Source organism: Rattus norvegicus, chromosome 7 (assembly GCF_021556685.1).
Source record: "Rattus norvegicus strain SHRSP/BbbUtx chromosome 7, alternate assembly SHRSP_T2T, whole genome shotgun sequence".
In the NCBI taxonomy this organism is placed as follows: domain Eukaryota; kingdom Metazoa; phylum Chordata; class Mammalia; order Rodentia; family Muridae; genus Rattus; species Rattus norvegicus.
The window spans coordinates 90,735,927-90,752,005 of NC_141540.1; positions in this window are offsets into that span (position 1 = coordinate 90,735,927).

Here is a 16,079-nt window from a genome sequence, read left to right on the forward strand (position 1 = left end):
TTGGCATGGCACAAAATAAATTCCTTTGTTGGTGAGTCACTAGACACCATTAATAGCCTACAGAGGTCAGTAACTGGGCAAATTTCCCCAAGAAAAATTGGCAAATCTATTTTTTGATTTATGGTTTCTCAAGTCCATTCCTACCTTTCAGGATTCCACTCTACATTCCTAAAAGCTATATTTACAACTGGCTTTCCTGAAGCTTGTTTAACAGATCAATATAGGCTTCTTGGACTGAGGATAGGTGCCAAAACATCTTCCCTTTCTTTGCTTCTAAAGTCTTTGACAATAACAAGTACCAAAGTCTCTAAGTGTTTGATACCAGAAAGAAAAAAGTCAGTAATGGTGAGTAGGGTAGTGAGAGTGTTGGGCACAGGGAGCAAACTTCTGCAGTTCACAGATGAAGAGCAGCCAATATCTAAAATTTCAGCATACGGAACAAGTGTGGGTATGGTAGGCCATCACCCCTTGCTTTAACTCTTGCCTTAAAGTAGCATTGTGCTTCCTTATGTCATGTACTCTTATTACCAGCTCTATTCGTGGAAGGCATAGTGTGATTTCTCTATTCAAGGTCACTGGTGCTGAGGATGTTCCCACCTACCATCGTAAAAACATTTAGAAGAGATCTACAGTGGGAACTCTCACTTGGGTGTCTTTGACGAAAGTTGATGCTGGAAGTGTTTCTTTTTGCTTCTCAGTTTTATAAATGAAAGCATTTGAAGATTGAATTTCAAAATTATGTTGATATATTATCTTTAATAAAACAGAATACACAGATCTAATCCAATCTTACTGAGTGACATGTTAAATTACAGGGTTGTAGGTACTGTATTAGTAGTAGGCTCTGCATATTATTTTTGTGTTGATCATATATCAAGAAAGCTGTATTTGATCAACTTTTGAACTTTACTCTTCTTTTATGAGAATAGCAATTGAAAGGATACTTCTAAAAAGTCATGGTATAACAATTTCTGATAATGAAGGTATGTGCAAGGCTTTGCCATGTGGTTATTCAAGAAACCTTTCTCTCAATTGGCTATGGATACGTCTTATTCATATTTATATTATCCTATAAGATTTAAATTATCATATCTAATATTTTAGAAATTAATCTGGATACTCAATAGACTTATGAGAAAAAAAAATAGTTTAATAATTATAAAGAAGAAAATGGTGGCATATATATAATATAGAATGTATGTCACAGAATGCTTTAGTAATATTGGATATGCACTCTTTTTTTTTTTCCTTTTTTTTTTTATTAACTTGAGTATTTCTTATATACATTTCGAGTATTATTCCCTTTCCCAGTTTCCGGGCAAACAACCCCCTCCCCCCTCCCCTTTCTTATCGGTGTTCCCCTCCACACCCTCCCCCCATTGTCCCCCTCCCCCCAACAGTCTAGTTCACTGGGGGTTCAGTCTTAGCAGGACCCAGGGCTTCCCCTTCCACTGGTGCTCTTACTAGGATATTCATTGCTACCTATGAGGTCAGAGTCCAGGGTCAGTCCATGTATAGTCTTTAGGTAGTGGCTTAGTCCCTGGAAGCTCTGGTTGCTTGGCATTGTTGTACATATGGGGTCTCGAGCCCCTTCAAGCTCTTCCAGTTCTTTCTCTGATTCCTTCAACGGGGGTCCTATTCTCAGTTCAGTGGTTTGCTGCTGATATTCGCCTCTGTATTTGCTGTATTCTGGCTGTGTCTCTCAGGAGCGATCTACATCCGGCTCCTGTCGGTCTGCACTTCTTTGCTTCATCCATCTTGTCTAATTGGGTGGCTGTATATGCATGGGCCACATGTGGGGCAGACTCTGAATGGGTGTTCCTTCAGTCTCTGTTTTAATCTATGCCTCTCTCTTCCCTGCCAAGGGTATTCTTGTTCCCCTTTTAAAGAAGGAGTGAACCATTCACATTTTGATCATCTGTCTTGAGTTTCATTTGTTCTAGGCATTTAGGGTAATTCAAGCATTTGGGCTAATAGCCACTTATCAGTGAGTGCATACCATGTACGTCTTTCTGTGTTTGGGTTAGCTCACTCAGGATGATATTTTCCAGTTCCAGCCATTTGCCTACGAATTTCATAAAGTCGTTGTTTTTGATAGCTGAGTAATATTCCATTGTGTAGATGTACCACATTTTCTGTATCCATTCCTCTGTTGAAGGGCATCTGGGTTCTTTCCAGCTTCTGGCTATTATAAATAAGGCTGCAATGAACATAGTGGAGCACGTGTCTTTTTTATATGTTGGGGCATCTTTTGGGTATATGCCCAAGAGAGGTATAGCTGGATCCTCAGGCAGTTCAATGGCCAATTTTCTCAGGATCCTCCAGACTGATTTCCAGAATGGTTGTACCAGTTTGCAATTCCACCAACAATGGAGGAGTGTTCCTCTTTCTCCACATCCTCGCCAGCATCTGTTGTCCCCTGAGTTTTTGATCTTAGCCATTCTCACTGGTGTGAGGTGAAATCTCAGGGTTGTTTTGATTTGCATTTCCCTTATGACTAAAGATGTTGAACATTTCTTTAGGTGTTTCTCCGCCATTCGGCATTCCTCAGCTGTGAATTCTTTGTTTAGCTCTGAGCCCCATTTTTTAATAGGGTTATTTGTTTCCCTGTGGTCTAACTTCTTGAGTTCTTTGTATATTTTGGATATAAGGCCTCTATCTGTTGTAGGATTGGTAAAGATATTTTCCCAATCTGTTGGTTGCCGTTTTGTCCTAACCACAGTGTCCTTTGCCTTACAGAAGCTTTGCAGTTTTATGAGATCCCATTTGTCAATTCTTGATATTAGAGCGTAAGCCATTGGTGTTTTGTTCAGGAAATTTTTTCCAGTGCCCATGTGTTCCAGATGCTTCCCTAGTTTTTCTTCTATTAGTTTGAGTGTGTCTGGTTTGATGTGGAGGTCCTTGATCCACTTGGACTTAAGCTTTGTACAGGGTGATAAGCATGGATCGATCTGCATTCTTCTACATGTTGACCTCCAGTTGAACCAGCACCATTGGCTGAAAATGCTATCTTTTTTCCATTGGATGGTTTTGGCTCCTTTGTCAAAAATCAAGTGACCATATGAGTGTGGGTTCATTTCTGGGTCTTCAATTCTATTCCATTGGTCTATCTGTCTGTCTCTGTACCAATACCATGCAGTTTTTATCACTATTGCTCTGTAATACTGCTTGAGTTCAGGGATAGTGATTCCCCCTGAAGTCCTTTTATTGTTGAGGATAGCTTTAGCTATCCTGGGTTTTTTGTTATTCCAGATGAATTTGCAAATTGTTCTGTCTAACTCTTTGAAGAATTGGATTGGTATTTTAATGTGGATTGCATTGAATCTGTAGATTGCTTTTGGTAAAATGGTCATTTTTACTATATTAATCCTGCCAATCCATTAGCATGGGAGATCTTTCCATCTTCTGAGGTCTTCTTCAATTTCCTTCTTCAGTGTCTTGAAGTTCTTATTGTACAGATCTTTTACTTGCTTGGTTAAAGTCACTCCGAGGTACTTTATATTATTTGGGTCTATTATGAAGGGTGTCGTTTCCCTAATTTCTTTCTCGGCTTGTTTCTCTTTTGTATAGAGGAAGGCAACTGATTTATTTGAGTTAATTTTATACCCAGCCACTTTGCTGAAGTTGTTTATCAGCTTTAGTAGTTCTCTGGTGGAACTTTTGGGATCACTTAAATATACTATCATATCATCTGCAAATAGTGATATTTTGACTTCTTCTTTTCCGATCTGTATCCCCTTGACATCCTTTTGTTGTCTGATTGCTCTGGCTAGAACTTCAAGAAGTATATTGAATAAGTAGGGAGAGAGTGGGCAGCCTTGTCTAGTCCCTGATTTTAGTGGGATTGCTTCAAGTTTCTCTCCATTTAGTTTAATGTTAGCAACTGGTTTGCTGTATATGGCTTTTAACATGTTCAGGTATGGGCCTTGAATTCCAATTCTTTCCAGGACTTTTATCATGAAGGGGTGTTGAATTTTGTCAAATGCTTTCTCAGCATCTAATGAAATGATCATGTGGTTTTGTTCTTTCAGTTTGTCTATATAATGGATCACGTTGATGGTTTTCCGTATATTAAACCATCCCTGCATGCCTGGGATGAAGCCCACTTGATCATGGTGGATGATTGTTTTGATGTGCTCTTGGATTCAGTTTGCCAGAATTTTGTTGAGTATTTTTGCGTCGATATTCATAAGGGAAATTGGTCTGAAGTTCTCTTTCTTTGTTGTGTCTTTGTGTGGTTTAGGTATAAGAGTAATTGTGGCTTCGTAGAAGGTATTCGGTAGTGATCCATCTGTTTCAATTTTGTGGAATAGTTTGGATAATATTGGTATGAGGTCTTCTATGAAGGTTTGATAGAATTCTGCACTAAACCCGTCTGGACCTGGGCTCTTTTTGGTTGGGAGACCTTTAATGACTACTTCTATTTCCTTAGGAGTTATGGGGTTGTTTAACTGGTTTATCTGTTCCTGATTTAACTTCGGTACCTGGTATCTGTCTAGGAAATTGTCCATTTCCTGAAGATTTTCAAGTTTTGTTGAATATAGGTTTTTGTAGTAAGATCTGATGATTTTTTTGAATTTCCTCTGAATCTGTTGTTATGTCTCCCTCTTCATTTCTGATTTTGTTAATTTGGACGCACTCTCTGTGTCCTCTCGTTAGTCTGGCTAAGGGTTTATCTGTCTTGTTGACTTTCTCAAAGAACCAACTTTTGGTTCTGTTGATTCTTTCTATGGTCCTTTTTGTTTCTACTTGGTTGATTTCAGCTCTGAGTTTGACAATTTCCTGCCTCCTACTCCTCCTGGGTGTATTTGCTTCTTTTTTTCTAGATCTTTTAGGTGTGCTGTCAAGCTGCTGACATATGCTCTTTCCTGTTTCTTTCTGCAGGCACTCAGCGCTATGATTTTTCCTCTTAGCACAGCTTTCATTGTGTCCCATAAGTTTGGGTATGTTGTACCTTCATTTTCATTAAATTCTAAAAAGTTTTTAATTTCTTTCTTTATTTCTTCCTTGACCAGGTTATCATTGAGTAGAGCATTGTTCAATTTCCAAGTATATGTGGACATTCTTCCTTGATTGTTATTGAAGACCAGTTTTAGGCCGTGGTGGTCCGATAGCACGCATGGGATTATTTCTATCTTTCTGTACCTGTTGAGGCCCGTTTTTTGACCAAATATATGGTCAATTTTGGAGAAAGTACCATGAGGAGCTGAGAAGAAGGTATATCCTTTTGCTTTAGGATAGAATGTTCTATAAATATCCGTTAGGTCCATTTGGCTCATGACTTCTCTTAGTCTGTCTACATCTCTGTTTAATTTCTGTTTCCATGATCTGTCCATTGATGAGAGTGGGGTGTTGAAATCTCCCACTATTATTGTGTGAGGTCCAATGTGTGTTTTGAGCTTTAGTAAGGTTTCTTTTACATATGTAGGTGCCCTTGTATTTGGGGCATAGATATTTAGGATTGAGAGTTCATCTTGGTGGATTTTTCCTTTGATGAATATGAAGTGTCCTTCCTTATCTTTTTTGATGACTTTTAGTTGGAAATTGATTTTATTTGATATTAGAATGGCTACTCCAGCTTGCTTCTTCTGACCATTTGCTTGGAAAGTTGTTTTCCAGCCTTTCACTCTGAGGTAGTGTCTGTCTTTGTCTCTGAGGTGTGTTTCCTGTAGGCAGCAGAATGCAGGGTCCTCGTTGCGTATCCAGTTTGTTAATCTATTTCTTTTTATTGGGGAGTTGAGGCCATTGATGTTGAGAGATATTAAGGAATAGTGGTTATTTCTTCCCGTTTTATTCATTTTTGGATGTGAGGTTATGTTTGTGTGCTTTCATTCTCTTTGTTTTGTTGCCAAGACGATGAGTTTCTTGCTTCTTCTAGGGTATAGCTTGCCTCCTTATGTTGGGCTTTACCATTTATTATCCTTTGTAGTGCTGGTTTGTAGAAAGATATTGTGTAAATTTGGTCTTGTCATGGAATATCTTGGTTTCTCCATCTATGTTAATTGAGAGTTTTGCAGGATACAGTAACCTGGGCTGGCATTTGTGTTCTCTTAGTGTCTGTATGACATCAGTCCAGGATCTTCTGGCCTTCATAGTTTCTGGCGAGAAGTCTGGTGTGATTCTGATAGGTCTCCCTTTATATGTTACTTGACCTTTTTCCCTTACTGCTTTTAATATTCTTTCTTTATTTTGTGCGTTTGGTGTTTTGACAATTTTGTGACGGGAGGTGTTTCTTTTCTGGTCCAATCTATTTGGAGTTCTGTAGGCATCTTGTATGCCTATGGGTATCTCTTTTTTTAGGTTAGGGAAGTTTTCTTCTATGATTTTGTTGAAGATATTTACTGGTCCTTTGAGCTGGGAGTCTTCACTCTCTTCTATACCTATTATCCTTAGGTTTGATCTTCTCATTGAGTCCTGGATTTCCTGTATGTTTTGGACCAGTAGCTTTTTCCGCTTTACATTATCTTTGACAGTTGAGTCAATGATTTCTATGGAATCTTCTGCTCCTGAGATTCTCTCTTCCATCTCTTGAATTCTGTTGGTGAGGCTTGTATCTACAGCTCCTTGTCTCTTCTTTTGGTTTTCTATATCCAGGGTTGTTTCCATGTGTTCTTTCTTGATTGCTTCTATTTCCATTTTTAATTCCTTCACCTGTTTGATTGTTTTCCTGGAATTCTTTCAGGGATTTTTGCGATTCCTCTCTGTAGGCTTCTACTTGTTTATTAATGTTTTCCTGTGTTTCCCTAAGTGTGTTCATGTCTTTCTTGAAGTCCTCCAGCATCATGATCAAATATGATTTTGAAACTAGATCTTGCTTTTCTGGTGTGTTTGGATATTCCATGTTTGTTTTGGTGGGAGAATTGGGCTCCGATGATGGCATGTAGTCTTGGTTTCTGTTGCTTGGGTTCCTGCGCTTGCCTCTCGCCATCAGATTATCTCTAGTGTTACTTTGTTCTGCTATTTCTGACAGTGGCTAGACTGTCCTATAAGCCTGTGTGTCAGGAGTGCTGTAGACCCGTTTTCCTCTCTTTCAGTCAGTTATGGGGACAGATTGTTCTGCTTTCAGGCGTGTAGTTTTTCCTCTCTACAGGTCTTCAGCTGTTCCTGTGGGCCTGTGTCTTGAGTTCACCAGGCAGCTTTCTTGCAGCAGACAAGTTGGTCTTACCTGTGGTCCCGAGGCTCAAGTTTGCTCGCGGGGTGCTGCCCAAGGGCTCTCTGCGGAGGCAGCAACCAGGGAGACCTGTGCAGCCCCTTCCGGGAGCTTCAGTGCACCAGGGTTCCAGATGGCCTTTGGTGTTTTCCTCTGGCGTCCGAGATGTATGTACAGAGAGCAGTCTCTTCTGGTTTCCCAGGCTTGTCTGCCTCTCTGAAGGTTCAGCTCTCCCTCCCACGGGATTTGGGTGCAGAGCTGGATATGCACTCTTAATCTATAATTTTTGAAAATAAAAGTAATACTGAGTAATTAGAAAGTTGTCACCCATACTGTAGTTCTGTCAAGTCATAAAAGCTAGTTTGTACACTTCTATATACATTTATTTAAATATACAAATTTTCTTATACTTAAGAATTAATGTCATAGGGGCTGGGGATTTAGCTCAGTGGTAGTGCGCTTACCTAGGAAGCGCAAGGCCCTGGGTTCGGTCCCCAGCTCCGAAAAAAAAGAACAAAAAAAAAAAAAGAATTAATGTCCTACTAGATTTTTAAATCAGTTCTCTAATCAACATGTCTTTCCTTTGGACAAGAAGATTTCTTGGTTAAAAACTTTGAGATGAGTGTGTTCCCCCATCCCTCCACCGTAGGCCATGCCTATCTACTGAAAGTGGTCTCTACAGGTTTTATCTTTCCTTTGCTGTGCATTTCATGTAAAGTCATCACGCGGGTCCTGGGAGTCTCTTGCTTCCCTGCTGTCTGTCACAGTTCTTCATCCCATTGCCACGTATTTTTATTCAATTTCCTGAGACACTATCTCCAGTCCCCTCTGGTACCTGATACTGCCACCCTTATTTACTCCCCCACCTCTCTCTCTCTCTCTCTCTCTCTCTCTCTCTCTCTCTCTCTCTCTCTTTCTCTCTCTCAGGACCCTCTCCTTCAACCTCCCACAATCATCCTGTTCATCCCTCAATGCAGGACTGAAGCATCTACACCCTGGTCTTGCTGCTCCTAAACTCCATGTGGTCTATTGTTTGTTTTGAGGGCATTGTGAGCTTTTAGGCTAATATCCACTTATCTATGAGTACATATCATGTGTGTTCATTTGTGTCTGGGTTACCACACTCAGTATGATATTTTCTAGTTCCATTCATTTGCCTGGAATTTCATGAAGATATTGTTTTTAATAGTCGAGTAGTATTCCATTGTGTAAATGTACCATATTTCCTGTATTCATTCTTATATTGAGGGACATCTGGGTTTTTTCCAGCTTTTGGCTATTATAAATAGGGCTGCTATGCACAGAGTGGAGAATGTGTTCTCGTTATGTGTTGCGGAGTATTTTGAGAATATGCCTGGTAGTGGTATAGTTGAGTCCTCAAGTAGAACTATTTCCAATTTTCTGAGGAACCTCCAGACTGATTTCCAGAGTGGTTGTAGTAGCTTGCCATCCTACCAACAATGGAAAAGTGTTCCTCTTTCTCCACATTCTTGCCAGCATCCGCTGTCAGCTGCTCTTTTGATCTTAGCCATTCTGACTGGTGTAAGGTGGAATCTTAAGGTTGTTTTGAGTAACAATATTTTGCTGTGAGATTTTGCCCATTTGAGGAAATTTGGGGTTTGATTTTAGCTTTTGCTGTACTAGAATTTGAACTCAGGGTTTGGCATATAACAAGACACTGCACTACTACTAAGCAGATCAACTATCCTCCCAAGAGAATTTGTATTTCCTAAAAAATAAAAATAAACTATGATGATAAAACAACCAGAATTTGAGGAAATTTAAAAAATGAAAATATATTATTTTCTCAATATTTTTTACCATAACTGGAATACCATACTGATTTTAGCTAGCAATAGTTACAAGTTTCTACATGTTTATAATGATACAGTTATTAAATGATTGAGAACTATTTAATAAAGTACACTGTATTACAAGCTTCTCAATTCAATCTGAAAGGCAGGAGAAAACATTGCTCATCTTTCTGGACCTATGATTTAGTCAATAAAGCCAGACAAGTATATAAAATCAGAAATTTTGAAACAATAAAAAGAGAAACAGCTATTCCTATACAGATATTATTGTACTGGAGATTGATACATTTAAAACTTCAATATTTAGCATTTAGGCAAAGAAACAAAAGCCTGCAAGAGATACAGAAGAGAAACATGGAAATGTTGTTGTCATGGATACCAAAATAAAAGTGCATAATGGAAGAGACTACACACAATTCCTCCAAATTATATAGTAAATGCTTTTAAGATGAATGATAAATATTCACAGTAAAATTCAGTGACACAAAAACTATCCTATATATATTACTACACTGTTTTTTGTTTATTAAAATCCAAATAAAGAGTACTGAAGATGTTTGATGGACAGGAAAACAAGGTAAGATTTCACGTACATCTCTTAAGGAGTCTTATTGTTCAGTAGAAGGCGGTACAAATATAGGGCAAAAATGCTCAAGAGTTAGAATTCATGATATTGTTTAAGCTTGTTTAATCCCTTGTGTGGTTTTGTGTTAAGAAGTAGTTCAGAAGAGATGGAAATAGTATAATTGTAAAGTAATCCATGTATTACTGACAGAAATGTGTAGCCGTTTGTCACAATGTTATAGAAAGCACTGTGAAGGTTCTTTTCAATGATTTTAAAATAGAACAGGATAAAATTAGAAGAATAGAAACATATCAAAAAGTCTACAAGAACAAACTCAAGAGAAAAGGTACCTAAATAGATGGTATAAAGACATATGAACACCTTTGTTCTTATTGGTGTAGAATGAGCAAAATAAAGAAATTACTTTCTACTGAATGGTGGTCATTAATTTCACATTTAAAAGTAGAGATCTGCAAGGATCCGGTTTTAGTATTTGTTTTCTGAAAACAATGTTGCAAAGAAACAAAATTAAGGCTTGCCAAGAGATGTTTATTACTATGGCAGATTATAAAACAAGTTTAACAAAGAAGAAAATTCAGAATTAGTAAAGGAAATCAGAGATAATGAATTGGTATCTTATGAAGGTGAAAAAATAGTGTTGCAAGGGGGATATAGAAAAATAAGCTTGATGGGAATTTTTAAGAAGTGATGAGGCTCTGCGTCGGTAATCACAGGACAAGTAATCACAGGACAGACTGCAAATTAATGGTGTTGAAAAGAGAACATCTTAACAGAAAAACCAATAGATTCATCTTATCAAAAGACTAAGATCTTGAATTTTAGCTGTCTCTGCCTACTAAATTCTCGACCTCCACCCCATCACCTTTCCCCCATTCCAATCATCCATCTCTTATTCCCCCATAAAATCTATTCTATTTCCCACTTTCAGGGATATCCGTGCATACCTCTCAGTCTCTTTCTTTATACACAACCTCTCTGAGTCTGTGGATTATTGTTTTAGCAGCGTTATTTAAAGGCTAATATAGACATATAATTGAATACATAGCATATGAATCTTTCTTGGCCTAAGTTATATCACTCGGTATGATTTGCTTTTTTCCTTGTTCCATCCACTTGCATGCAAATTTCATGATGCACTTTTTAAAAACATGATTGATACTCCACTGTGTAAATATACTACATTTTCTTTATCCGTTTTTTGTTGAGGGACATCTTAGTTTTTTCTACTATATACCTATTAAGAATAGGCAAGCAATGAACATAGTTAAGAAAACTCCAAGTTATTACTGAGACAATAAGACCCCATTGCTGAAGACAATTCCCCCACAATTTATTAAGCATGGAGAGGTCAAGCTGATGCATATTTTGAAATTTCACCATTGAAGTCAAGTGTTTTTGGCATGGGAAGTTACACTGAAGCTCACCAATCAAGCCAAATCTTTCATCTAAAATATGTCACGCCTGCAAATTATTCTAGTGCAAAGGAGACACAAAGCCACCATTGTGAGAATAGCCAAACGACGTATGTACCCGACACTGCTTGGGTGACAATGAAGCAGAGAATAGTTATCACAGATACCAAGAATAAAACAAAATACGAATGTTTTTTTCTTAAAGTAGTGATAACATGACTCAGTGATATTCTTCTGTGCTCATAGATCAGTGCTTTATTCAGTCATCATTAGTGATGTTTCCTCTTGTAGCAGATGGGAACAAATACAGAGACCCACAGATACACACACGCACGCACGCACGCGCACGGGGAGAGAGAGAGAGAGAGAGAGAGAGAGAGAGAGAGAGAGAGAGAGAGAGAAAGGCAGAGAGATGCAGACAGAGACAGTGAAACAGAGACATGGACAGAAACAGAGAGACAGGGAAAGACTTTAAAACACCCAACTCTAAATGGGATGTCTCAATTTACTCCATTTAACTCCTCCTCTCAGAACTCAGTACATCCTAGAGAAAATGAGGCAGATGAGTCCAAGAGTCAGAAAGGATGGAGGACCCCAGGAAAACAAATTTTTGTAAGTCAACATGATCAAAGCACATCTGAACAGAGACTGAGGAAGCGTGCAAAGGGCCAACAGGGATCTGTACCAGGTCTTCACAGTATGTCTTACAGCTTTCAGTTTAATATTTTATAAAACTTCTGAGTGTAAGAACAAGTGGTACTCTGATTTTTATGTCTTCTCTTGGGGATTTTTTTCCTCCTGTTGGTTTTTCTTGTCCAACTTCAGTGTGATGGGTTTTGTTATTTTCTTATATTATATTTTGTTTTGTTTATCACACAGAAGCCTGTTACTTTCTAAGAAGGGACAGAAAGGAAATGAATTCGGATAGAAGGGGAGTTAGGATTGAACTGCAAGGAATATATGAGGATAAAACTGTAATCAGTTAGCATACAGTTATACTGTGTAAGAAAGGAATGTGTTTTTAATAAAAGTAGAAAGAGAAAAAGGAGAACAAAACCATACAAGATGAGGGAAAGCACAAGGAATCTCCAAAGAAGTGAGGAGCAGTAGAGATTGTGCCTGGTAAAGTTCTGTAGTAAACTGGACATAGTTAAATAGAGGCAGAAGGCATGTCATGTGATGCTAAACCTACCCTGTCAGTGCAGCTAACCATGGAAGCAGAAAATTTTAGGCATCACTAAACACGCATAAAGCATAAAAGACTGGAGTGTACATATGTAAACCAATCATTTGATTAATTTTCTGAAAATAAAATATAACACTCTAATCTTCACATTCTTGAATTAATTTCCCAAGTAAGTTGAAGTATATATAATTTAAAATATATTTGTTTAAAATAGGGAAGAATATCTACCCAAGTAATAGGTAGCAAATCTAGAGTCCTTCTAGCTGCTGTATATTGTGATATTTTTAATTGGTTATATTTTTATTTATAAACATTTCAAATGTTATCCCCTTTCCCAATTTCCCATCCATAAATGCCCTATCCCATCATCATTTATGAGGGTGTTCCCCTTCTACAACTACCCACACCTTTCTGCCTCCCAGCCCTGGCATTCACCTGCTACATAGGATATCCTCTGCTACATATGCAGCTGGAGCCATGGATCTGCCCATGTTTACTCTTTGGATGGTGGTTTAGCCCCTAGGAGTTCATTGGTATTGTTCTTAAGGGGTTGCAAACCCCTTCAGCTCCTTTAGTCCTTTCTCTAACGTCTCCGATGCGGACCCTGTTCTCAGTAAAATGGTTGGCTCGAGTCTACTTCTGTGTTTGTCATGTTCTTTCAAAGCCTCTCACAAGACAGCTATATCAGGCTCCTATCAGCATGTATCTTTTAGCCTCCCCAATATTGGCTGTGTTTGGTGGCTGTATGTGATGGGCTGGATCTCCAGGTGGTAAAGTTTCTGAATGGCCATTTCTTTGGTCTCTGCTCCAAATTTTGTCTCCATATCTCCTCCTACGAATATTATTGTTCCCCTTTCTAGGAAGAACTTAAATATCCACACTTTGGTTGTTCCTCTTCTTGAGCTTGATGTGGTCTGTGGATTGTATCTTGGATAATTTGAGCTGTAGGGTGGTGGGCTATGGTAACCTGATTCTTGGTCAAGGACATGACCACAAGTTATGTAGGCTCAAGACAGATCAGACATAGAAGCAGGACCATGCCCCAAATATGTAGATGAGATCTTCCCAAAATCTCAGGCAAAAACAATAGGAAGTACCTGTTGTTAGACACTGACCCATCTAAAAATTGTATTTACTAATCGTGTTCAGAAGGGTGAAAGGTGTGGAGGAATTATTCCGTTGACTGAGAGCTTCTCATAAGAGCTGTAACACCACCACCTTTGGAAGAGATCTGCTCTCCAGAAGTCACCACCAGAAGTCCCACTGCAACACTCACTGGCTAGTCAGTCTCCTGCTGGCTCAGCCCAGCCTGAGCAACCAGAAAGGAGAAAGACCAGCAGCAGGGGAAGCAAAATCTGTTCCCCCTCCTTGCCTAGCCAGGCCAGAAATCTCAATGGAAAAGCCCCTGGCACTCAGCCTCACAATCCACTTATCAGTAAGTGAATACCATGTGTGTTTTTTTGTGATTGGTTCACCTCACTCAGTATGATGTTTCCTACTTCCATCCATTTGCCTATGAATTTCATTAAGTCAATGTTTTTAATAGTTAGACAGTATTCCATTGTGTAAATGTAACACATTTTCTGTATTTATTACTCTGTTGAAGGACATCTGGGTCCTTTCCAACTTTTGGCTATCATAAATGAGACTGCTATGAACTTAGTGGAGAATGTGTCCTTGTTATGTGTTGAAGTATGGTTTGGGTATATGCCCAGGAGTGGTGTAGCTGGGTCCTCAGGTAGTACAATGTCCAATTTTCTGAGGAACCTCCAGATTGATTTCCAGAGTGGTTGTACCAGCTTGCAATCACACCAACAATAGAGGAGTGTTCTTCTTTCTTCACATCCTGGCCAGCATCTGCTGTCACCTGAGTTTTTTATCTTAGCCATTCTGACTGGTGTGATGTATAGTCTCTTGATTTGCATTTTCATGATGACTAAGGATGTTGAACATTTCTTTAGGTGCTTCTCCGCTATCTGATATTCCTAAATTTAGAATTCTTTGTTTAGCTGGGTACCCCATTTTTCGTATGGTTATTTGATTCTCTGTAGTCTAACTTCTTGACTTCTTTGTATATATTGGACATTATCTCTCTATCAGATGTAGGCTTGGTAAAAATCTTTTCCCAATCTGTAAGTTGCCATTTTGTCCTAATGACAGTGTCCTTTGCCTTACAGAAGCTTTGAAATTTTATGAAGTCCCATTTGTCAATTCTTGATTTAGACCATAAGCCATTGGTTCTCTGTTCAGGAACTTTCCCCCAGTGTTCGAGGCTCTTCCCTATTTTTCTTCTAATAGTTTGAGTGTACCTGGTTTTATGTGGAGGTTCATGATCTGCTTGGACTTTTATGTTAGAAATCAGGAATACTGCTCACTCTTCTACCATTACCAGCACACCACATATAACAAATGATTACCTAGTAGTAGGGTAATATCCAGTCTTCAAAATGAGTGAGATCAAGTAGTTGACAATAATACAGGCATTACATCAGGTAAAGTGAAACAAATAGAGCAGAAAATACCACATCTTCTCATGTAAATATGTTATCTCAAATAATTGACCTCAGTGAAGTGAAGAATACAATGTGGTTCATGAGGCTGGAAGAATAAATGTTAGGAACAATTTAGAAAATTGGTCAATGAACAATAGCCACAGTTACAGCAGAACAGAAGGAAGGGAGAAGGTGAGAAAGGAAAGGATAAAGGGCAGTTCCAACAGAAGCCCAAGGCTAGCCCTCTATCAGTGTATAGGAAAAAATGGAAGACCACAAGTAAACATTGATGAACAAATAATGTTATACCGTGCAAGAAAGGTAAGAGGATTCAGTTTTGTCTTCCTCTTGAACCTTAGCACTTGTGGTAGAAGATGAAAAGGTAATTGTGCTTTCTAAACAAAGGAGACAGATGAACACACACAGGCGGGCTTAAGATCTCACAGAAGTCTTGACATAGCATGAAAAATACCAACTCAAGCTCAGGCCAAAATCTCAGCATGTAGAGGGGGATTTAAAATGTCACATTCTTAATGTTGAGGGACAAAATATTTCCAGGGAATATGAAACATACCTTTGTTCATCCCAGGTAGGGAAGCCATGACACACTAAAGTATAGATATAATCAAAGTATATCTTAGTAAGCCAGTGACTTCTGTTATGATTACTTACAGGAACATAATTAAGGGGTTACTTTCAAGAGCAAAAATGACTAAAAGACAGCTGTATCACTCAGGTCCCCCCAGCATAGGTGATAGCTCAAAAATCTGGGAAACACAAATCCCTGCCCAGCCAGAAGAACAGGTTCCTTCCAGCTTGTACTAATGCCTAGAGTAAATGCACAACTCTGGTTCCCCACCCACTCCTGAAACACAATGAAAAAGCTTGACTCCCAGGAGCTATAATACAACAAGATCTCAGGTTCAAAGAGACAGCTGGAGTCTGAAGAGTTCTAACACAACCAGGATCACAGGAAGGACAGGCTCCAGGCAGAGACAGCAAGGACAGGTAACAGTAGAGAAAAACAGATGGGGAGAGGCAAGCACAAGAACATAAGCAACAGAAACAAAGGCTACTTGGCAGCATCAGAACCCAGTTCTCTGATTACAGCAAGTACTGGATACCCAATCACACCAGAAAATCAAGATTCAGATTTTAAAATCACATCTAATGATTATGATAGAGGACTTTAAGAAGTACATAAATAGCTCCCTTAAAGAAATATAGGAGAACACTAAACAGATAAAAACCCTTAAAGAGGGAACACAAAAATCCCTCAAAGAATTACAAGAAAACAGCCAAATAGGTGAAAAAATTGAACAAAACCATCCAGGATCTAAACATGGAAATAAAAGCAATAAAGGTATCACAAAGAGAGACAACCCGGGACATAGAAAACATATGAAAGGGATCAGGACCTATAGATTCAAGCATCATGA